The sequence below is a fragment of the Anabrus simplex genome, chromosome 7 (assembly GCF_040414725.1).
Source record: "Anabrus simplex isolate iqAnaSimp1 chromosome 7, ASM4041472v1, whole genome shotgun sequence".
Lineage (NCBI taxonomy): Eukaryota > Metazoa > Arthropoda > Insecta > Orthoptera > Tettigoniidae > Anabrus > Anabrus simplex.
The window spans coordinates 258,533,591-258,558,648 of NC_090271.1; positions in this window are offsets into that span (position 1 = coordinate 258,533,591).

Below are 25,058 nucleotides of genomic sequence, written 5' to 3' on the forward strand. Positions count from 1 at the left end.
CACTGTAAATTATTATGAATTTCATTTTTTATTTTTTTTTATTTATTATTTTGAAGGTAAGTTATTTATCCTCATTTATTATTTAAGGAAAAAGGAAATATTTCAATATAAATACTAGGAATTTTTCATCTCTTTAAATAAACATCTTATTTACATATTTAATTTCGTCTCTTATTTAGTAGTTAGCGATATTGACCTGGCAACCCGTCAAGTAGCATTTAAGATCCAGTCCTTCTGGGCCCTCCACGTTGAATGTTTTATGCTACTGCCCCTAAGGTAAGTAATTTTGTGCCTTATGTTTTTTGCCATTTCTTGTATGAGCATTGTTGTGTCTCTGTACCTTGTGGGGTTACAAATTTTTAACGCAGTCACAATGCATAACGTAAGTGGTAAAGTTTTTTGGAATTGTTTATGATTGTCTTCCAAGGAATGAAAACGCAATTTTAAAATTTGTGTACAGCAAAAACCAGAAAACGAGAATAAAACCTGAAAATCGGGAACAATCGATCCAAACGATAACGATAACTCCCACATGATCCGCGGAAAATCTGATCAACAGGTACAATTTCAGATTTATATTTAATTAAGGTTATCTGTTCAACAAGTAGAATTTCAGATTTATATTTAATTAAGGTTATCCACCAGTCTTCTATCTTATCGGACATTGGAAAATCCCACGAATGGATTCTTAATCGAACCAAATCGACTATCAGTTGCTTTGGATAGCTTGCAAAATATTACTTGAAAGCATGGTGTTCATTACAAGTTAACATCAATTGTCAGAAACTAAAATAAAATTTCAACATATACTGTCATCACATGGCATTAATTTACAGAGGGATCCCGATGCTGAAACATGCATCACCCCAAACGGATGTTCAGAAAGAACCAATAACACTTGATCCGATGGGATCTTGCGATACATCGTTCTGAAGCAACAAAACTGCGAATTGCAGGAAAACTTTTTTTTTTGCTAGGGGCTTTACGTCGCACCGACACAGATAGGTCTTATGGCGACGATGGGATAGGAAAAGCCTAGGAGTTGGAAGGAAACGGCCGTGGCCTTAATTAAGGTACAGCCCCAGCATTTGCCTGGTGTGAAAATGGGAAACCACGGAAAACCATTTTCAGGGCTGCCGATAGTGGGATTCGAACCTACTATCTCCCGGATGCAAGCTCACAGCCGCGCGCCTCTACGTGCACGGCCAACTCGCCCGGTTGGAAAACATTAATTCATTATGCATTTAGAAGAAATGCCAAACACTGAAGTTAAAGAAAAGTGATAAGTCACTTGAAAATGTTCTTACTAAGCCAACTTACAGGTTAGGAAACAGTTACGTTGTTAAAAGTGTTAAAATACAAGTCCACAATATAAACAAATAAATGGAAATCTTTCCAACTTTATATAACTACGACCACAATTACAAATCTGTCTACCTACACTTGTCTCATTAAAATAAACTGCAAGTGATCATTAGATCAACGTCCAAATAATGTTAATAACCGAAAGTGAAATATATATACAGCTGACGAATCGAAACCGCATTCATAGTGTAAATCCTACAAAAATGAACTAAGTGTCAACACACGCCACTATTATAATATACCGGCACCCGAACAATAAAACTTGAAGTAAATAAAAGTAAATAAAGAACGAAAGCACATCGAACTTGACAGCGCGCAGCTATGCAGTAATGATCAGTCTCCATTAGCCCAGTTTCCACGAGTGCCAACCATTACATTCATGCCACTACTGATGCAACGCTATTATGGGATCACCTTCTGGCTAGTAAGAATTATGCCGAAACATGGTCTGAATAGACCTGCTGATATCTTTCACATTCGTATCAGCAACTGCAGACAGTAATAATGTTATTTGTTTTACGTCCCAGTAACTTCTTTGACGGTTTTCGGAGACGCTGAGATGCCGGAATTTAGTCCCGCAGGAGTTCTTTTACGTGCCAGTAAATCTACCGACACGAGGCTGACGTATTTGAGCACCTTCAAATACCACCGGACTGAGCCAGGATCGAACCTGCCAAGTTGGGGTCAGAAGGCCAGCGCCTCAACCGTCTGAGCCACTCAGCCCGGCACTGCAGACAGTAATATCGTTCAAGTCGATTCGCAGAAATGACTAATCTATGACTTGACTATGTTCGGACGACATCTTAAACCTGTCGCTGAGCCAACGTTACATTGTCTACTCGTTCTTAAGTTATATAATGCACGCGGCATCCTAAATCTATCGTTGAGCCATTTATACTGCCAGGCGAAATCGAAATTTCTAGTACACTCTCTGGATATTTAAACTTGATTCTCGTTGAAACTCTAACATATGAAGTGAAATTCACTACAAGAAAATGAACTCGAACTTGAAATATCACTGTCTCTATTTCCTACAATTAAGCCTGAAATCGAAATTAAACAACATGTCCGAATAGCTTGATCTATTCCTCAATACAATCTCAACACATGCAGTGAAGTTCGCTACATAAAAATATATTCATCTCTCGTTTGACATTACGTAATATCACTGAAAATAACAATCACTATTATCACGACATTCATGGCATTACTCGAGTGCGAGGCTCCAACTGACCTACCATGTCCCCACTCCAATCATATATCAACGTCAACTGTCCAGTGAGGTACCTCTTCATCAGTGGCGTGCGGTGGTTTTGAAAAGTGGGTATGCTGTCCAAGGTAGGACGTACTAATTACCGGGCGTAGGAAGTATAACTTAAAGTGCATCATTATATAAAGGAATATAACCAAGTTGTAACCATATAGACTTACCTATGTGTAATCTCATGAAAATTGAAAGACTTCTAACCAGAGCGGACGGTATCATATCAAATCCTTTGCTCTTCAGGAAACACAAAATAACTAGTGACATCACATCTATAGATTTAAAAAATCGATATAATTTTTAAAGCTGCAAGTAACTTATTGAGACGTATAGAAATAGTCTATGTATGCCCAATGACAATGCATAATCCGTTAAAAAAAGGAAGATTAACGTATCATTGTTGCGTTTTAGTCTAAAATTTTTTATTTTATTCAGTTTCCTACATCGAAGTGCAGAGATTAGTAGAAATCACGTCTATTTAGTGTATCACCCCTCACTATTCAGTTAAAAACTATTTGATCTCTTATGTATGTATCAGAAAACTCTATGTCCTGTTACACTTTTCACCCTTAAAATATCTTTGACACTAATGCAACAGTATCATGCATATTACATTGTCCACATAGGCCTATCAAAAATTGATAGTAACTTATTTGCTACGTTTTTGTGAGAAGTTCTTCTATTGTCCACTGTATTATCTACTACTAACAAAACTATGAATTAAGTCCCTTCACAAGATTTTTGGTTGCTTTGAGTCTACTTGAAGGTGAAATCTAGTCGTCTCTCTTGTTTTGTGAATGTTGTGATGACGTTATCATATAATGTGTCTGTGCTTTTCAGTTGGTGCAGAACTTCCTTTTCTATGGACAGAACTGCCAAGCCTGATACCCGCTCTTGACTCTGTGTTGACCTCTGATAAGTTTTAATCCTCCTGAGGGCTGAAAACGATCTTTCAACTGACGCTGTTGTGCTTGGAACAGTTACTATAAGTACACCCAATGTGTACACTTCAGGCAGGGCTGTATCTAATTGTTTGCCTTTCAGGGAACACACAAACTGATGAGTGTGTTGACCATAAAATTCATCAAACGCATACAGCACGTTAAGTTCATTCTTCAACCGGATAAAATCAAACAAGTCTTTATAGGACAGTTTAAGATTTTCAAAGGCAGAATGAGGAAAAGTAGCTTTGTACCCTTCATACTTCAGAGGATCCAACAAGGAAGTAAACTGTAATTGGTTTAATGACCCAGATCGTTCGTCTAATTGTACAATAATGTTGTCAAAAATATAGTGGTAAAGGCATTTCCTTGACATTATGTGATTTTCTTCCCGACATTGTCGCTTAGTTGGTAGAGAGTCTTCGACACCATGATAGACCAGTGTCTCGGCCCTAATTACCTCGCACTTTTTCCTGAGGTTTAGTATCTCTCTTTTGATTTCCTGAACTTTTTGGGAGCAATATAGGACGTCTAAATGCTTGGATTGAAGGATATTGAAAAGGATATCAGTAAAGGTGAAAATGTTGCTAAAAATCAGTAACAAAAAGGAAGTTTCAGTGCTGGTTAGAGATTTCATGAAACCTTGTGCCGCTACAACTGTTTCACTCTCCCAGTTTGAGCTTTCATCTAAAACATTCCGAAAGAATTCAAGGAATGAAGTGCAATGTTCTTTAACTGTGTGAACAAGACGAGATGAAAAATTCCACCGTGTTGGAGCATTTCTAGGCATCCTCTTTGCAGTAAATTCTTTCAGTTCATGACATCGTTTAGAGGACTTGTGAAAAAAATGATCCTAATCCCGTTAAGGTCTGAAAAGATATTCTACATTCCTTGATACAGGAAACTGACTGTGACAAAATCAGATTAAGCTTGTGACTAAAGCAATGGATAAATATGGTCTTCGGAAAGAGTTCTTGTACTTTGATTCTTAGTCCACTTGTGTGGCCGGAGATCATAGCTGCTCCGTCGAACGTTTGTGCAACCAACCTGTAGTTTAAGTCAAACTCAGTAACAATGTTTTTCACATGTACAAACAAACCACTGGCTATTCGATCTGCGCTGACATCAGTGAAAGTAATGAACCTTTCGTGAACTTTACCACTTTAAGAATCAACATATCTCAGAGTGGTTGATAGTTGAGACAAATTCATAATGTCTGAAGTCTCGTCAAGAAGAAGGGCAACGAAAATAGCGTGTTTTATTTCTGACTTCACTTTTCCAAAACTACATCACTGACTGCCCTTATTAAGTCATTTTGTATCCTGTTTGAAGTCCCGCGGAATACGGTCGATGTTTCTAGGTGTGTACTTTACGTCGCATCGTAAGTGGCGAGTACGTTCACTGCACCCAAATAAGCACCCCGGTTCAAAGAATCTTCACCCTCAGAATGTCCACGGAATGGTAATTCGTGAGTAGCTAAAAAACACACAACATCAATCAATCGCTTGAGCACTTCTCTGTTTTTCCGAACGGTCTCATTATATTGTGCAGTGCTTGCACGCAATTGAGCATCAAGCTGAATATCAATTCTAGATTTTCCAAACGTTCTCAGCTGTAATAGTGCAGAAATGTGTGACTGCGATTTCTCATGCTTTTGAATGGCATTGTGCAAGTTACTCAGATTATCATAACCAGTGTCAGACCAAACAGTTCGGTCTCTTGCAAAGAGTAAACATGGCCAGCAAAACAGTTTATTAAATTTGGAACTTCCAGCAATCCATTCTGTTTTACTGTACTGTGAAGTTTGGAAATGACGAACGCACTTTTCACTTTTGTTTTTACGCGTCCCTTTAAAGTTGGGCATATTTGGAGAAGGTTTTCCAGATTGAACAATTTCTAGTTTCTCACATAAGCTCCTAAAACGATATGGTTTGTCCAGCAGTTGTTCAATCACACAAGTAGAGTCAGCCACCGCAAATATTACGATAGTTGAAACTAATAAGAAATTACCGTACCGTATATTTCACTAGTACTTCTACGTAAATACACAATGATGCACTCACGACACAGCACTGTCCACGTTGCATGTTATTATTATGAAAATAATTAGAACGTACGCCCCTACAAATACGCCACATGGTCCACAACAACGCTGGTACCTACTATATAGTAGGCAAGTTTTTCTCACCCTGTTACATTTAAGAAAAAATAATTTTCAAATCGAAAATGAACTGGGTATTCGTACTTTTATAACTTTCTTCACTGCTGTCAGTTATCACTCGCAAGAGCTTGCAACCGCTCCGGGTTAAACATTATTTGCCCGATACCTCCATTTTCTAACTCGTCGTTGGGCAGCCTAGTTTGACGAAATGGAGTCGCTCAGCGGATACCTCAGGGTTTATTTATGGCAAGTAGGACATGTAATCCTACTGTAGAGTTCGCTTTACGTGAGTCCAAGAGAATTCCAACTCACGGGTGATACCTATCGTTACTCATGACATAATGATAATCATCGCCGACAACCTTATCAGAGTTTGACCTTGAGAGAACTTACCATGGTTATATGAACTTTTAAATATTCGGTACCTTACTTAGCTATTAATTAACTTATAATCTAGACAGTAATTAAAGAACTCATGACACCAGCAATTAGAAAAATAACAAAATATTCATTAATAAAATATTAAATAACTAACTTCATATTATGCAACGCATTATTCAAATTAACTGAAAATTCGTAATGAAAATGAGTCAGCGCTGGCTCGTATATTAAAATGAAATAATATCCAGTATTTAAATTATTTAAAATGATCAGTTCCTTTGTGAAGTTGAAGTTCACTATTTGCTCATTTACAACAGATCACTGGACACATCTGAGGTCCACCTCGCATTTGCAATGTAAGTATAACATCGACAGAATTAACTCGTTCCGAAAGTTCACTTTCTTTAGTCGTATATAAACAGTCTCACATGGATATAATATCCATCCGCAATGCGTCACAAATAGATTAATAAATTAAGTGTGAATTAATTGGAATACGTTAAGTAGTTCTGAGCGAATTATAGGAAATCGAAAAAAGAACTGAGTATATTAAGTTAGGTTCTAATAAAATCCGAAAACATGATTTTGTTGCATCGATCTCGTTGTGCATTGAAACTCCTTACGAAGTAAGGCATTCTTTCCTAATGCCAGATAAATACGGCTCCTACTCTAGCCTTTCCCTAGCTGAAGTTCGTTAAAGAAATGTATGTTCAAAAACGGAGAATATAAACTGATCTAGCTATCTATCTAACTTCAGCGTAATCTTTGGCTGTCTCACACATGCCCTTATAGGTTCAACGTCCCTTTTAATAGTTATCTTTCAATAACATTCAACCACAATGCAAGCTACTTTACTTTCTTGCAATTAACATGGAAGCGCTAAGCTGTGAGGTTTGGAAAACATAATCTCATATATATCGGTGTCGTAATGCTTCTGGTTAACTACAGCTATTCAAAGTCGTAGTATTCTAATGTTCATAACAAGTCATCTACACTGAAAAAGAATTACGTCACGAGCATACATCTATACTAATAAATCCAGTTCGTACCTTGGCTTTTGTAGCTCCCGCGGTGTGGGCACTATTACGCAAATAAATCATATAATTCACTTATAGTGTGGCATAACTTAACTTGCAGGTACACGATGGTCCTGCATCGCGTAAAACCTTCACAAATCACTATACATAACTCGAAACTTCCATCCAATTACCATATTCATATTCTCATAACATCAATCTTATATAAACACCGTAGCCTCCATAAAAATATATCGCGTTTCCCAACTTGACGACTACGATAAAATACCACACTGATTCTTAATAATATTAACAAGTCGCAGATTCTCATAACCTACAGACGAAGTTCAATGCCCTCTCTATGAACCAAACAAATGCGTAATTCCATATTTCTTTCCACACCGCGCACAACCATACGTGACGTCAACTTCATGTATTACTTCAATGCAATCTCTATAATCTCCCAGTATGTCATTTCAATCAGCTGTTTCACATTTCTCTTCAAACCTCACGCTTCCTAGAAGTAATCTGGTCGATATAGCATAAACTATTGCCATATTACTAAATCGTAACTTCGAACTTAATTATCTCACACTTTGTTGGTAATCATCACTTGCATTGCTATATTATCGGTCTACAATTGCCATCAGCACATACCTAAGGTACATGTGTAAGCAAACCAAAAATTATGCAATAAAATGTTATGAATGACTTAGCTCGCTCATGGTTGTCCCCGGTCCAGCTGTTCCATTCCCATTGGATGTAGATGGGTCTTCAGTTCGGTCACGGGTTAGACATCTGGAACGTCATCCGCTCCTTCGTTCTGGTAGTACAATCTGGTTACCCGTCGCCTTCTTTCGTCATGGCTCGGTCGGATGATTACCCGTCGCCTTCCTCGTCATTTCCAGGTCGTATGGTAAGATGAATTGTTCCCAGGTCGGTCCATCATGTGAATTTAGCACATCATCTTGATCATCTTCTTGACAGTCACAATGTTGAAGATAATATTGCAATATACTGCCATTTTAATATTCTTCTCTGACGTCGTTTATCCTTAATTTAATTTATTTTTATTTTTCTTCGTAACTCTTCGTCGTATCCGCAATTTCTTACGTAACGACTTCAGTACGTTTATTTTCGTCACGACTGAATTCTGGCGAAGACTTATATTTTATTCTTATTCAATCGTTGTATTCTTTCTTTTCTCATACGCAATCCTTTGCTTCTCCAAAAGAAATATTCCGAAGACGGTAATTGCGTCCGCTCTCAATGTCGTGAAAATTCAAGATGAAGATTATTTAATAATAATGTTTTTTCTATTTTTTTAAAACAATACTGTAGACCGTCCACTGTCCGTTTTACTCGAATACAAGACCATTCCGTGAAGTATATGGCCCTCTGAGACATCATAGCAGGTGACTATTCCTTGCTTGTTTTAGATTACAAGGCCCATACCTTCGGTCGGCGCCATTTTGTAATCTGTCGTGGACGTGCGAACGGGCACAAGCTGTTTCAGCAACAAGCCAAATAACAATAAATAAACGTATCATAAACCAGTACAAAGTTGCTTCACACTGCTACACCATGCGATCAAGCCGGGCAGCGTTCAGTTGTCGGCTTACCAAGCTCACTTACTGGCGCGGTTACTACGCTTGCGTCACTTTGAACTCAACGCTGGGCGAGCCAAGCGGTAGGTGTGTCGCGTACCCTCGCTAATGCAGAAATTCGTACTGCAGAATAATATTCCTGCATACTGCAGAAAACCACACTGCAGCAAATGATCTTAGTTAAAAAAATAGCATTGCCAACTGACAAAATAAAATTATTTGTTACACTTACAGTTGCATTACTGCTTACTTTGCTTCTCAAGTCCAACGGGTAAGCCCGGCTTAGCCTGCATACCCACAATGCACGCTACTGCTCTTCATCAATCTACACAAGCTGAACTATCATTCAGATAAAATCCATTTTTCACTCCCGCAATGTTTCCATTCAGCGATATTTTCGTCTCTTAAGGATACAGAATAGATTTCTGTTTACAATAATCAAATGTTATCTTGACTGTGTGTCAGAATGCATTTTGTTCGTGAGATCGGCTATCACAAAATGCACTTCGCTGGTATCAAATAGAACCGTCATGTAGACTTCATTGCCGTTACCTACGGTCTTACATAAACCAGTAATCATGGGAGAACATCAACTTGTACTTAAAATAGGCGTTACAACGGGCTCACTAGGATATGACAACCTTTACATTCTTCAGTCGTTCTGGATTGCTGCAGGACACCATTCCGCTTATACAGCCTGTCTCAGAAATATTACATCTCAACCTATACACTATGTTACGAAAATTCCTCTTGCCTCGGTATCCTGCATATTCTACATCACTCATAAAATACAGGCTTACTCTGCCTTTAATATCTTCCTAACTATTCTCATTATATTTCCATTACAATCCATTTCCTTTATAATTGGAACTTACTTAAATACAAGCGAACCCATGATCAAACACCTTTATAATGATCTCACACTTAACTGCTTTAAATTTTTCCCGACATCGGGAGCAAAATAGCATACCGTGATTTTCTGTATCAAAAATACACGGTGTCACAAAATGTAAGTTTCCCAACAATGCCATCTTATGATTTTCTTCACTGAATATCGATATAAACTGAAAATCTCGCTTGACATTACTTCTGAACACATGATTTATCATCTCAATTTTATGCTGACGTGAATATATTATTATTGTGTATTTTGATATATGACTTTATCATACTCATTATTGTAACGTTTACCAGCTCGAACATTATTTCATTGATTTTCATTGCAATATTTAACTTCACTTTTATTTTTTAAGAAATTTAAAATTGGTTTAAAGTTTCACGCGCTGACATAAATTCTAGACAATTCGCATATAAAATGGAATAACGACAATACACTTCCTCATCATCGCAATATACTTGATTACACACACCACTTATACAACGCGATGTTATGATTTATTATTTTAAAGGGACAATCATTTACATCTCTAACTACAAAATATAATATTTAAATTAGATAGACCTGTAATTGTAGTCATTTGGCGTGGCATTGTCTCGGCTTCATCTTGTGCCAGCCACCTGCAATTTAGCCCCTCGTAATTTCAGGACACATTCCTTGCTTAAATATTATCTTATAAATACACAGATTCTGCTTTCGTCTTGAAGCAACACACTTTGACTTTATGAAACTTAATAATAATCAATTTTATTCTATCCACGTATAACAGTTAAGCAGCCCCGCTTCATATCGAGAATTCAACTGACGCAGTTTGTGGAAATCTCCAACTCCGTCCTCTCCAGATGTTTCAAAGGTGTGATGGACCGTGAGACACGAGCTTATCTCGGCCAACCCACAACTGTTCTCCCGTACCGATTACCAAAATAAAATCGTCCGCAATAATTCACAACAGCTATCTATGAATCTGCTGTCTCCCTACACAGAAGTTCAGGAATCCTACAATTATTCAACTTATGATATTCTTCCTCTACTGTGATAGATGTCGTAACTACAATGTTTCAATAGCTAATTTTGCCTTCGTTCACCATTTACCACTTGGTAAAATATTTTCTCTCAATCCAGCCCGCATTAGAGACTCTACAAGTCTATTTCTCCCACTTTAAATCTTCTTCCTGATGTTGCCTAACGTAGGTTCACACTCTCGGAGCATAGAATGACGACTGACGCTCTTGGTTGAGGAGGGGATATTCGAGCCTTTTCTAGGGACGTTCTGCATGGCGTTATGTACCGTTGTGCAATCATTCCTCTTGATGACCATTGGACCGATTTCTTCGAGACTCACTCCAGATATCCTATTTTTCCGATCATGATGGCGTTGTTTGCTGATTGTTCCTCTCTCTTTAACGTGCGTCATCAATTAATTTCGTGCATTAGGGTTCCCGCGCATTTTGACTGCATGTCCTCGACACGTGTGCACTATTCTTTCAGTATGGATGCTAACTTTTCTCCGAGCCTAATTAAGTGCATTTCCATCCTTTGGATATAAGATTCATCAAATATTTCCCAAAATTCTTAATTACTCATTTTTTGTTAATGGCAGGGCTGAAATCTCTCGCAATGGGGGTTATTATCCAGAATGTAATTACCCGAGGTTTTCCGAAATGTTCCGACCTCGTTCAAATGTTTGGTGACTCACTTCCCGCTGTGAGTTGCCATGCCACGGAGTGCGAGTTGAGTTTGCAATAGATATGGATGCACTCCATTTTTAGTTGAAATTTAAGCAAGGCACAATTAAGGGGCCTATGGATATGCGTCACATCAAAACAATTTTCGTTGGGTTCATTTTCCTGTGAAAACGTATAAAGGAAAATGATCTTTAAATGCATTATACTGCAGGAGTGCGTAAATTCGCCAGGCAAACATCGTCCTTACAATACGGTATGGGAAGGCCCATATTTCCTTACACGTTAAAATAGGAAAATGAATCAACAAAAATATTCTCATGGACTGCATAAAAATAGGTGGCTGGGAGGCGTGACCAGTCTCAAGGGATTTAATGGGTAGGAAGAACATTGGGACATACGAGGATTTAGATGTAAGCCATCGACGAAATGGCGCATGGCTTTTAGTGCCGGGAGTGCCCGAGGACATGTTCGGCTCGCCAGTTGGAGGTCTTTTGATTTGACACCCGTAGGCGACCTGCTCTTCGTGACGAGGATGAAATGATTATGAAGACAACACATACACCCAGCCCCGTGCCAGAGAAATTAACCTATGATGGTTAAAATTCCCGACCCTGCCGGAAATCGAACCCGGAACCCCTGTAAGAAAAGGCCAGCACGCTAACCATTTAGCCATGGAGCCGAACAAGCCATTGATATAGCGCTGTTGATGATGATTCGTTCGTCGGATGGGGAGGCAAAGACTTGAGTAGAACCCTTGGTGCTAGTCGGTATGAGTAGGCTATGTGCCGGCACCGGGTTTCACCCTCTCCCTTCCTGCTACCATATAAAGTATCACGTCATTCATTTCGCCTCATTAACTTCTCTGATCCGGCTCCGTAGCTGTATGGTCTGCGTGCTGGCATTTGGTCACAGGGGACTCGGGTTCGATTACCGGCAGGATCGGGCATTTTAACCATCATTGCTTAATTCTTTTGGCACGGCGGCTGGGTGTATGTATCGTCTTTAACATAATTTCATCATCAAATACCACTGGGCGTCAAATCAAAAGACCTGCGTCTGGTCAGCCGAACATGTCTTCCGTCACTCCCGGCATTAAGAGCCGTACACCATTTCATTTCAAATCCTCTGATGAGGTTGACGTCAGGAAGGGCATCCGGTCATAGAAACCCGCTACAAAGATTCATCTCACTTCATACCTGACCCCGCAGAGAAACGGGAAAAGGGTTGGACATACATGTCCTGTTGGATTCTACATTGATTTATCTAACACACCCATCGGGCTGAGTGGCTCAGACGGTTGAGGCGCTGGCCTTCTAACCCCAACTTGGCAGGTACGATCCTGGCTCAGTCCAGTGTTAATTGAAGGTGCACAAATACGTCAGCCTCGTATTGGTAGATTTACTGGCACGCAAAAGATCTCCTCCGGGACTAAATTCCGACAAATCGGCGTCTCCAAAAATAGCAAAAGTAGTTAGTGGGACGTAAAACCAATAACTATTATAATCATTATTTCTCTTATAGTTAGAAATAAGAGTGCTAAGATGAGAACGAGGATTACTAGGGCTTCTGGATTATCGTTTTAGGTTTTTAATATGCCTAACATAGATTGTTTAGGATAGCATTAGAAGTACATTTTCATCTTTAGGAAATCGTGATGCTTTCCTTTGGATCTTTTCCATTTTTCGAGCCAAGTAATCCTGGTGAGGGGGCCCTTAGGACGAAATTATACTCTAATTGGAGTCTTGCCAATACATTATACGCCCTCTCCTTAACTTCCTTATCACAGCCCCTAAAAAATAAGTACATATTAAAAATAAATAAATAGTGACGATTATAACAATGCACAGTTACAACAATTTAACTTACGAGAAGTGTGTTTGATCCTGTCTTCTCCCAGTGGTATTGGGAACAGCCCAAATACACCAGTTTCATGTCGGTAGATTCATTGGGACCTAAAATAACTCTTGAAAAACAATATCCCCGCACCGCGGCCACTCCTAACAGCAGGTAAATGCTAAGCAGGTGTAAATCATTACTTAAATAACTTGTGTTGTAGCAAGTCAAATAAATGTATAATAATACTACTAATAATAATTCTTTTTCCTTTCTTACTCTGTTTACCATCCAGGGTTGGTTTTTCCCTCGGACTCAGCGAGGATCCCACCTCTACCACCTCAAAGGCAGTGTCCAGGAGCGTGACATTTTGGGTCGGGGATACAACTGGGGAGCAGAATCAGTACCTCGCCCAGGCGGCCTCACGTGCTATGCTGAACAGAGGTCTTGTGCGTGGGGGGAAGATTGGAAGAGAAAGACAAGGAAGAGGGAAGGAAGTGACCTTGGCCTTAAGTTAGGTACCATCCCGGCATTTTCCTGGAGGAGAAGTGGGAAACCACGGAAACCAGTTCGAGGATGGTTGAGGAGGGAATTGAACTCACCTCTACTCAGTTGACCTCCCGAGACTAAGTGGACCCCGTTCCAGCCCTGGTGTCACTTTTGAAATATCGTGGCAGAACCGCGAATCGAACCAGGGCCTCCAGGGGTGGCAGCTAATCACGCTAACCACTACACCACAGAGGCGGATAACAATAATATTATGAATAATTTCGCCAATAACTTTTACAAGAAAAACAAAGGTGTTGAAATTACTTGCCTGGTATTTCCAGACGATTTTGCTATACTTTCATAGAGCCTGACAGATACAATACGAATCAATCTCTTGGAAGATATAGTCAACAAACCAGGGTTTTAAGAATCTGTGTATCAAAAACAAACTAATTACAAACTTAAAAAGGCTCGAAAAATGCAAATAACTGGGAGAAGTCTTTCAAGAAAATGGTTCACAAACATCTACTGTCGAAGAAAGTTTACACAAGATGGAAAAAGCGTAAAGGCGTTACTAAGAATTTTTACAACAGGAACTGCTTATCTAAACAATTAAGCACTACAATACAGTGGTGAAAGTAGAATGTCCTTACGCAGAGAATTTCTTGTTTTGAACTATGGTTTATATTAAATAGATGCATTAGAAAGAAGAAACATGAGAAAAATCTTATTGCCAAAGAAAACGACGGGACAATGGAAAAGAAGAATAAGAAAATGTAACAGAAACATTAAGAAAAAGGAGATTGCAATTTCTTGGATATATCTATAGAGTGGATGATAATAGATTGACAAAACAGATATTGAAGCACTTTTGGGAGAAAATACCAACAATGGGGTGGATACAAGAGGTCAAGAAAGATATACCTAGAAGGAAATAATATAAGAGAAGAGGACAGTATAGGAAAAGAGAGATTTTAAAATATAAAGTTATAAGAACAGACGGATTTAAAGGGAACCCGATGCAAAGTGGTTTGAGGAGAGAAGAATAAAGATTAGTGCAATGGAGAAGGAACACTGGAAAGAAGGGAGGAGGAAACAACAAGGAAGGATAAACTGAAGCTGACACGTGGTGGCTAGCAGGCCTCATCGTAAATAATTTGCTTTAGTAGCACCGACACAGATAAGTCTTATGGCGACGATGGAATAGGAAATGCCTGGGAGTAGGAAGGACGCGACCGTGGTCTTAATTAAGGCACAGCCCAGCATTTGCCTGGTGTGAAAATGGGAAACCCCGACGATGGGGTTAGAACCCACTATCTTCCGGATGCAATTTTATAGCTGTGCACCCCTGAACCCACGGCCAACTCGTCCGGCATAATAATAATAATAATAATAATAATAATAATAATAATAATAATAATAATAATAATAATAATAATAATAATACCTTCCTCCATGATGTAGTGGTTAGCATGATTAGCTACCACCCCCGGAATCCCGGGTTCTATTCTCGGCTCTGCCACGAAATTTGAAAAGTTGTACGAGAGCCGGAACGGGGTCCACGGTCCACTCAGCCTCGGGAGGTAAACTGCGTAGAGGGAGTTTCGATTCCCACCTCAGCCATCCTGGAAGTGGTTTTCCGTGGTTTCCCACTTCTCCTCCAAGAAAATGCCGGGATAGTACCTAACTCAAAGCCACGGCCACTTCCTTCCTCTTCCCTCCCTAACCACTCCAATCTCCCCTTCCCCGCACAACGCCCCAGTTCAGAATAGCAGGTGAGCCCTCCTGGGTGAGGTACTGGTCCTCATCGCCAGCTTTATTCCCCGACTCAATGTTTCACTGCCCTTGAGGCGGTACAGGTGGGATCTCTTACTAAGTCCGAGGGAAAAGGCAACACTGTAGGATAAAAAGAGTAAGGAAGAAGTCATAATAATAATAATAATAATAATAATAATAATAATAATAATAATAATAATAATAACACCATCTATAAAGTATGAAATCCGTCCTCTCACAACGTTTGAAATTGATCACGGATTACGCAAGAGCGTGCCGAACAGCCCGTGGTCCTAGGATGGCAGTCGGGCCACTAGGAGCAGGTGAACCAGAAGGAATTTCTTACAAGAACTTTACAGCTAATAATTTTGTTAATACATCCCAGCAGTGCTAAGACTAAAGAAATCTGCCTCGTTATAAGTTGTTTTCTTCACCTCGGCTGGAAAATTATAGGCAAATTATCTCCCAACTATGATTCTCAGAAGTGTGTAATGACTTGCGTTGCGAGTGATAATAAAGCAGACCACTGCTCGTAATTCTGTCGGCATACAGTAATTCTTGTGTCAGTGGAGAATATAGAGAAGAAGCTTTATAGATATTTCATAGGTTGGATGCAATATTGCCAGTTTTTTCGTCTTGAAGATATAAACCAGCGATTTCTAAGTCTTTAACAAGTCTTGTATTACCTTACCCATAAACGTTCACAAAACATTACAGCTTACTTAGGTACAATGGAGTTCTTGAGGCTTTAGCTCACAATCCATGCTGCACCACTGCCAAATATTAATTTATTCAAGGAAGTAGAAGAAACTGGGACTCATATATGATACCAAATACAACTAAATCAAACATATCACTCTATAGAACATATATGACTTGTATTTCATTGCTCTCTGACATATCATTCAACGGAACGAATTTCACTTGTTCCCCACTGTAATGTCAGACTAGTCAGTCAACAGTAGAAATTTTAACTTTTAATTTTGAAGACATTTCCTAGCAGAAAAATTAGGGGTATCCATACTACGAAAAACGTAAAATTAAGCAATTTCCTCAATTGTACCGAAAGTTGAAGGGCAAAAGGGCCTGGAAAGGTTTCAAATTGTGAGTCTTGGATGGCTCTATCAAACTAGAAAAACGAATGTCGAACATAACTTCCGTCCTAAATGCAGTTCCGGAGAAACCATCTAAAATAGCTTGTTTCTTCACTCGTTTTCTTTTTGATAAAAATCCTAACCAAAATATATTTGCATAATTATTTTTGTAATGTTTTCCTTGGTTCATTTCCCTCAGGCGTTTTTGATTTTTTGAAAAATGCCCGCAACGAATGTAGTTATAAGTGCTTAAGTACTGCAATACTCCGAATTGACTCACATTAGCGCTCGTAGTGGTGCTTATGTGAAACAATGCATTTACTCACATTAGCACTCGTAGTGGTGCTTAAGTGAAACAATCTATTGACTCACATTAGCACTCGTAGTGGTGCTTAAGTGAAACAATGCATTGACTCACATTAGCACTCGTAGTGGTACTTAAGTGAAACAATCTATTGACTCACATTAGCACTCGTAGTGGTGCTGAAGTGAAACAATCTATTGACTCACATTAGCACTCGTAGTGGTGCTTAAGTGAAACAATGCATTGACTCACATTAGCACTCGTAGTGGTGCTTAAGTGAAACAATCTATTGACTCACATTAGCACTCGTAGTGGTGCTTAAGTGAAACAATGCATTGACTCACATTAGCACTCGTAGTGGTGCTTAAGTGAAACAATCCATTGACTCACATTAGCACTCGTAGTGGTGCTTAAGTGAAACAATCCATTGACTCACATTAGCACTCGTAGTGCTGCTTAAGTGAAACAATGCATTGACTCACATTAGCACTCGTAGTGGTAGAAAAAGGCAAACTGCTAATCTTATATACCGGATAACGATGATTAACAAAACGCTCGTAATATTTAGATATAAATAAAGTATATATATATATACTCATACTTTATCATACCGTATTTTATTTACCTAAAATTCGTTGCTCATATCCCTAGGACGTTATCAACATTCAGCTTCTTGCCTGCAGAGCTGGAACTGTGGATGTTTTTCACTTCATGGGTCCAGCATTTAATATACTGATATTTACTTGTTCTGACTGGCCTCAGTGCTATCATTCATCGGAAGGAACTTCACTGGTCTCCACTTGCTGCACAGGGTGTATCTAAACGTTTCTGACAAACGTCGAGGTGGTGAAGGTTGATTCCTAAGATCAAAATATGAAACATATCCCTAATTTTCGTTGATATTGAGGTGCAGAAGTTGTACACGGCCACGATCATACTGGCGTTTTTGTCATTCGCCGAACAGTTCGTTCACCAACGGGGCCACATTTGGTAGAGATGACATCATGAACGTGCATAGAACACACACATGCACACACGAGCAGTTAAAAACCCACATGGTAAGGTTGTAATTAGTCATCAACAACCCTTTGGACGCATTGCGGTGTGTGAAATTATCCATGATCAAATTATTTATCGGCCCATACATGTTACCCCGAAAACAGACGTGGTGGTGGTGATTATTGTTTTAAGAGAGAGTACAACCGGGCAACCATCGTCCATTAACATTAATCAAACTGAAACCGAGTGAGTTGGCCGTGTGGTTAAGGGCGCGTGGCTGTGAGCTTGCATCCGGGAGATAGTGGGTTCGAATCCCACTGTCGGCAGCCCTGAAGATGGTTTTCCGTATTTTCCCATTTTCACACCAGGAAAATGCTGGGCCTGTACCTTAATTAAGGCTACGGCCACTTCCTTCCCACTCCTAGGCTTTTTCTATCCCATCATCACCATAAGACCTATCTGTGTCGGCGCGACATAAAGCCATTAGCAAAAAATCAAAGCGATAAAATGGAAGGCGTCTCACACTTCGGAAAATGAAACTATCGGCCAAACAAACACAAGGGCCACGAAGGGTGTGATAAGGAAAGACTTCCTAGACCTCCACTGCTCTAATACTGTCGGAGTCGGAAAGGAAAGAGAGTTGACTAATGGAGGTCGGATACGATAGATGAAAGTGAGGAACCTGGCACAAGTTACTGGAAGCAGTGTCAGAATTCAGCTAAGGGCGCCGAGTTCGCGAACACACACCACACGCCCAAGTTAAGAGCTCCTAGGACCCGTTTTAGTCACCTTCTACGACCGACAGGGGATACGATGGATGTATTCTGCCACCCCCACTCACAGGGATTGACCTCCTTGAGAGAAATGTCGCCTGTACTACTAGCAGTTTGCTAGGGAACAGTCGGTATCACTAGGACAGCATTGATGGCTACCAGGAACGTAGCGTTAGGGCAGGGCCTCGCAAACGCCCAAAATCTCATGCGTGCAAACTTCGGGGCGGAGTTCCTGTGCACAGTGCATCGGTCCCACTCGGCTCGGCTCGGACCAACGCTTCGTCTCTGGGCCACTCGGCTAAGTTCGGCTCAACTCGGCTCGGATTTCGAGCGCTACGGAGCAAGTGAGGAAGAGGGAAACAGGGGGAACGAGCGAGACAGGCGTGGAGAAAGAGAGAGACAGCGCTATTGCTCCAAATCGAGGAGCGGGAGTCTGCACTCTGGTCACCCAAGCGAAGTCGTCTCTTGCACCGTGCACAGTGCATGCACCCTGAGAGTGGGCCTTGTGGGGGGGGGGGGATGAGAATATTGCAAGTGATAGACCAGGAAGAGGGAAGGAAGCGACAGTAGCCATGTTGCAAAGTACAACTATATTTCACACGTGGAATGATTCACTCATCGTAGCTCACTGTGGTGATCACTTATTCAAACACGTACTGCAGTAATAAGCCTATCCCTATTTTACAAGTCTTTGCTTGCATGCTCGAAGATTCACAACAAACTGATGATTAACTACCCTCCTGGCCGTTTTCTATTCACGGAAGGAGAGAGAAAGAGGGAGAGAGAGAGATCCAGCAGAAACAGAGATAACGTTTAGGCCTGTATTAATTTCAGGTAGATAAAGTGTATTGCAATATGTGTAATATTTTTATTCGCATTTTTATCTTGAAGTTCCCTCAAATAATAATTTATTTTGTGCAAAAAATAAAACTGCTACGAGACTCGAACTCACATCGTCTCCGCACTCAGCCACCGGTCCGGTTGAGTATGGTATCGGGGATTCATCAATTTTTCGAAAATTATTAGGTTGAGGACCTGACTTGTGTAAGTAAAATCTGTTCGCCTTCTAATGCTCTATCACCTCCGTCACCTGCATCATGACACTTGACCTCATATTTTCGAAAACGAAACACGATTTGCTGTTGAATGTCCCCCAACAGGTATATTGAAGCTCGTTGAAATCGGTTGGACGCAGAGTCTGGCATCTCCTTGAGAGTGTAACACAGCACAGCTGTACACATTGCCTGCCCTTGCCATTTATCGCAACACCGCTAGACGCTCCTCAAAATAGACCTGCACCATTTTATTGAAAAATAATCACAGCAATGTAAATTGATACCAGAATATCGTATTTTAGTTAGAAAATGAAATTTTTCATCTGATATTTTATCAGGCACAACTTTTGTTGAACATTTAACTTTTGCCACACGTACATTCGACAACAATGTACTCGTATAATGCCAATAAGAAGATGGTGTAGTAACGACCAGTCAACTCGGTTTCGATCGAGCTCTCTGCCCGAAGTTAATATTAGACTAGAATTTTGTCTTCTTCTTTTACTTCTTCTTCTTCTTAATCCATTTACCCTCCAGGGTTGGCTTTCCCCTCGGACTCAGTGAGTGATCTCACCTCTATCGCCTCAAGTGCAGTGTCCTGGAGCGTAAGACTTAGGGACTGAGGATACAAATGGGGAGTAGGACTAGTACTTCAGCCAGGCGGCCTCATCTACTATGCTAAACTGGGGCCTTGTGGAGGGATGGGAAGATCGGCTGGTTTTACGTCGCACTGACACAGATAGTTAGTCTATTATTGTAGGAAGATCGGAGGGGATTGACAAAGAAGAGGGAAGGAAGCGGCCGTTGTCGTAAGTTAGGTACCATCCCAGCATTTGCCTATAGGAGAAGTGGGAAACCACGGAAAACCACTTCCAGGATGACTGCTTATCAGTTGTGCGGTTTGATATTTATTGAAATTTACTAGTACAATTTTTTATTTAAATTTTATTCGTGTATCTTTTTGTGTCCGCCCCTGTGGTGTAGTGGCTAGTATGATAAGTTGCCAGTCCCGAAGGCCCGGATTCGATTACCGTCCTTGTCACGAAATTTGAAAAATTCTACGAGGGCTGGAACGGGGTTTACTCAGCCTCGGGAGGTCAAGTGAGTAGAGGGGGGTTCGATTTCCACCTCAGCCATCCACGACGTGGTTTTCCGTGGTATCCCACTTCTCTTCCACGCAAATTTCAGGTTGGTACCTAACTAAGGTCACAGCCGCTTCCTTCTTCTTTTACTTCTTCTTCTTAATCCATTTACTCTCAAGGGTTGGCTTTTTCCTCGGACTCAGTGAGTGTTCTCACCTCTGTCGCCTCGAGTGCAGTGTCCTGGAGTGTAAGACGTAGGGTCGGAGGGATACAACTGGGGAGTAGGACTAGTACTTCAGCAAGGCGGCCTCACCTACTATGCTGGACTGGGGCCTTAGGGATGGGAAGATCGTCTGGTTTTACGTCTATCTCTTATAATTACCACCACCCCCACAATGCCCATGTTTAGCATAGCAGATACGGCCGCCTGGGCGAGGTACTGATTCTCCTCCCCAGTTGTATCCCTCGACCCAAAGTCTCATGCAGCAGGACACTGCCCTAGAGGCGGTAGAGGTGAGAACACTCGCTGAGTCCGAGGGGAAAACCAACCTTGGAGGTTAAACGGGTTAAGAAAGAAAGAACATCGTTTTGTGTTGTAATCGAATAAATTATAACAGAGACTTCAGTATCGGTTACAGAGTACAGTTCTGTAGTTACTGAAAAATTCAGCTAATTAGTTAAGTAAGAAAATCTAAGTGGTGCATGGTTGGCATTTCAACAGGCCAGCCGTTAAATCACGGAGGCTGTCAAATAAAACCCATAAACATTGTTTTAAATAATCTTACAATGACGAATAATCCCTTTGATTATATAGCTTGATAATCCTTCCAGCTGCTGTAAGTAAATTTATATTAGTTATTCTTAGATTTTTACATTTTATTTGAGGGGGCCCGAATTTTTATTTCGGTAGACGGACCCGTTTCGCTTTCGTTACACCCCTGATGGCCACTCTACCTCCAGGAGGAAAGTTTTAATCTTCTGAAATTCAAAGAACTATTCTAAAGAGCCTATATTTATTTTCCTCTCTCAGTATGGAGAAGAGAACACATTTCACATTCATTTTAATATATCAAATTGTAATTTCTTTCAATACTAAAATAATTACCGAGCTCGATACCTGCAGTCGCTTAAGTGCGGCCAGTATCCAGTAATCGGGAGATAGTGGGTTCGAGTCCCAGTGTCGGCAGCCTTAAAGATGGTTTTCCGTGGTTTTCCATTTTCACACCAGGCAAATGCCGGGGCTGTACCATAATTAATGCCACGGCCGCTTCCTTCCAACTCCTAGGCCTTTCCTATCCCATCGTCGCCATAAGACCTACCTGTGTCAGTGCGACGTAAAGCAAATAGCAAAACAATAATAATAATAATAATAATAATAATAATAATAATAATAATAATAATAATAATAATAATAATAATAATTTTAATCAATTGATCTCCATGATTTAATGTCTCATTTCTCTCAAATATTTTCATCGACAAATTAAAATGTAATTTCAAAACAAATGCATTCATAAATATTTTTCTGTAGTTACAGGAATTACACCAAAGAAGTCATAAATGTAAATCTATTTGCCATACCTATAATCGAAACTCGGGAGCTTTTAGCTGATGTTGATGTTGTTGCAAGTTGCTTTACGTCGCACCGGCACATATAGTTCTTATGGCGACGATGGGACAGGAAAGGGCTAGGAGTGGGAAGGAAGCGGCCGTGGCCTTAATTAAGGTACAGCCCTAGCATTTTTCTGGTGTGAAAATGGGAAACCACGGAAAATCATCTTCAGGGCTGCCGACAGTCGAGTTCCAACCTACTATCTCCCGAATACTGGATACTGGCCGCACTTAAGCGACTGCAGCTACCGAGCTCGGTTCATAGCTGATAGAAAAAATGCTATTTATAAAACATATTGCATATGAAGAGTCCTGTGGATTGAGTGACAAAATTACCAAGTTGATGGGCATCTACGTTTCCGACGCCTTAGACGTTGCGAAGAAAGAATTCATGCGCGTTAAAGGCAAATTATTTTAAGGTACGGGATCTAACTTATTGAAATGTGTCACTTAAAAGTAATCGTCTCTATTGATATACTACATTATTTTTATAAATGACAAATAAACCCTGTTATAAGCGATCAGACAGGCAAGATAGGAGGAAAATGCAGCCGTGGGCCGATAAGATATCATGGATGTGGAACCAGAAGAAGAAGAAAATCTATAGACTATAAAGATTGACCAAATAAATCAGATAATTCATTACCTCGTTTGTTAAATGAACAAAAATTCAACCCTTCTTTCCAGTCAAATACGCGTCATTTTATACACTTCATACTATTAATTCATGTTCACAAAAAATTTTCCAACGAAGAATAATAAGTCAAATTCATTTCCTTCACAGTCAAATAGACACAAGTGATCTTGTATGGTTGTGCTCTACCTAAGTATCGGTAACCAGCCATCTGTTTCTGAAACAGTTCTCGCTCAGCTGAGCAGCTGTTTAGTTTGAGAAATTGTTAAGTATGAGTAGTGATTGCCAAGATTTCTTAATATCACGAGTAGCGTGAATTTTTGACGAACGCGGAGGTAACTCAAAACTTCCCGTCCCCCACAACCCTCTTCTTCAGCATTGTAGGTGAAGTCGCCTGGAGAAGGTACTGGTCCTACACTCCAGTTCTATTCATGACCAAATGTCTGACGCTCCAGGACACTACCTTTGAGGCGGTATAGGTGGGATCCCTCCCTAAGTCTGGAGGAAAAAGCAATCCTGGAAGGTGAACGGATAAAATAAAATAAAATAAAATAACATAAAATAAAATAAAATAAAATAAAATAAAATAATTGCGTTCTGGAAAAGATCATTAGAGAGAGGATGAGATTCCTTGCAGAGAACACTGGATTACGGATGGGGGTTAAGGCCGACAACCTAAGGATACCATGCCTAGCCTCTGCAGACGATCTGACTTTACAGGCAAATAACACACAGTGGGCTACTACTCAGCGCCAAACACTGCACTCAATAGCGGCTAAAACGGGTCTTTTGATCAACATAGGAAAGACCGAGTTTGTTACTAACATCAAAAATGCCCCTGGAATAATGAGAGTCAGTGATAATATCTACATCAAGAGAGTCAAAAGTGTAAAGTACCGTGGGGAATGGGTCTCAGAGGACCTCAGTGAAACAATGGCTCTTGAACACAGGAGACTCAAACTAGATAAGGCTTACCATGCCTACAGAAAACTAAATGCTTCAAAAAATCTGTCGAATGTCAAACTAAGACACTACAATGCAGTAATCAGACCTTCAGTCCTCTATGCAGCAGAGTGTCTATATTTAACAAAGAAGACCCCACTAAGAGCCCTCGAGGTACAAGAAAGAAAGTTCCTGAGACGGATAGTGGGACCAAGAATTTTACCAGATGGAAGTCGATGGTTTCAACCAAATCGTGAGCTATATAAACACCAAGAAAATCTCATAAATGCCATCAGAAGAAGGCGACTGGCTTTTTACGGACACCTATCCAGAATGGACTCAAATAGGTTATCCCATAGGATCTTCAAGGCTGCTAGCAAGGGAAAAGCTACTGGATTCGTGTGGATAAAGCAAGTGGAGAAGGGCCTTTCGGAACTCCAAATAAATCAAAACGACATAGCTGATCGGAGTAACTATCCTACAACTCTTAAAACTAAATCATTTGTAACATCTTTCACAGAAGTTACCCACGAACCAAAATACGAGACCAGGAAATGGTCTGAGGAACGTAAGATTGAATTTAGCCGGAAAATGAAGGACTACTGGGCCATCAGAAAAGCTCGAGGTACCAATAAGAAAACAGCTGCCAAACCATCCGCTAGGAACACAAATTGTGGCAAACAACGACGATGCATTCAAGAAACAGCTAAAACACAAGCACTGTGGTCCATAGATGGCCCTAACGAAATAAAAAGAAAACTTTAATAATACGAGTATTAAAAATAATTTGATGTCCGATCAACTGCTATATATTTCAAGAACACAAGGGTGAAGAAATTTTACTCCGAGAAAGCATTCTTTAAGGGAGATGTGATAGCCCAGCAACATCGTAAATGGCTTCTCACCAAGCCGACCGGGGTTTGAATATCGGTCAATGGAAAGAAGAATTTAAAAACGAAAAGTCATATATATATATGGTTAGGATTCAACGTGAAACTAGAGGTCCTGTGGCTATGATCATGGTGTCACGTTAAAATACAAGCATGCTTGCTTGCTTTCGCTCTTTACGATACAGGCCTCTCCTTTTAAAACCATTTTAAATTTCAATCGACTTCGTTTTGATTCGGTCCCAAAACTTTGCGTACAGA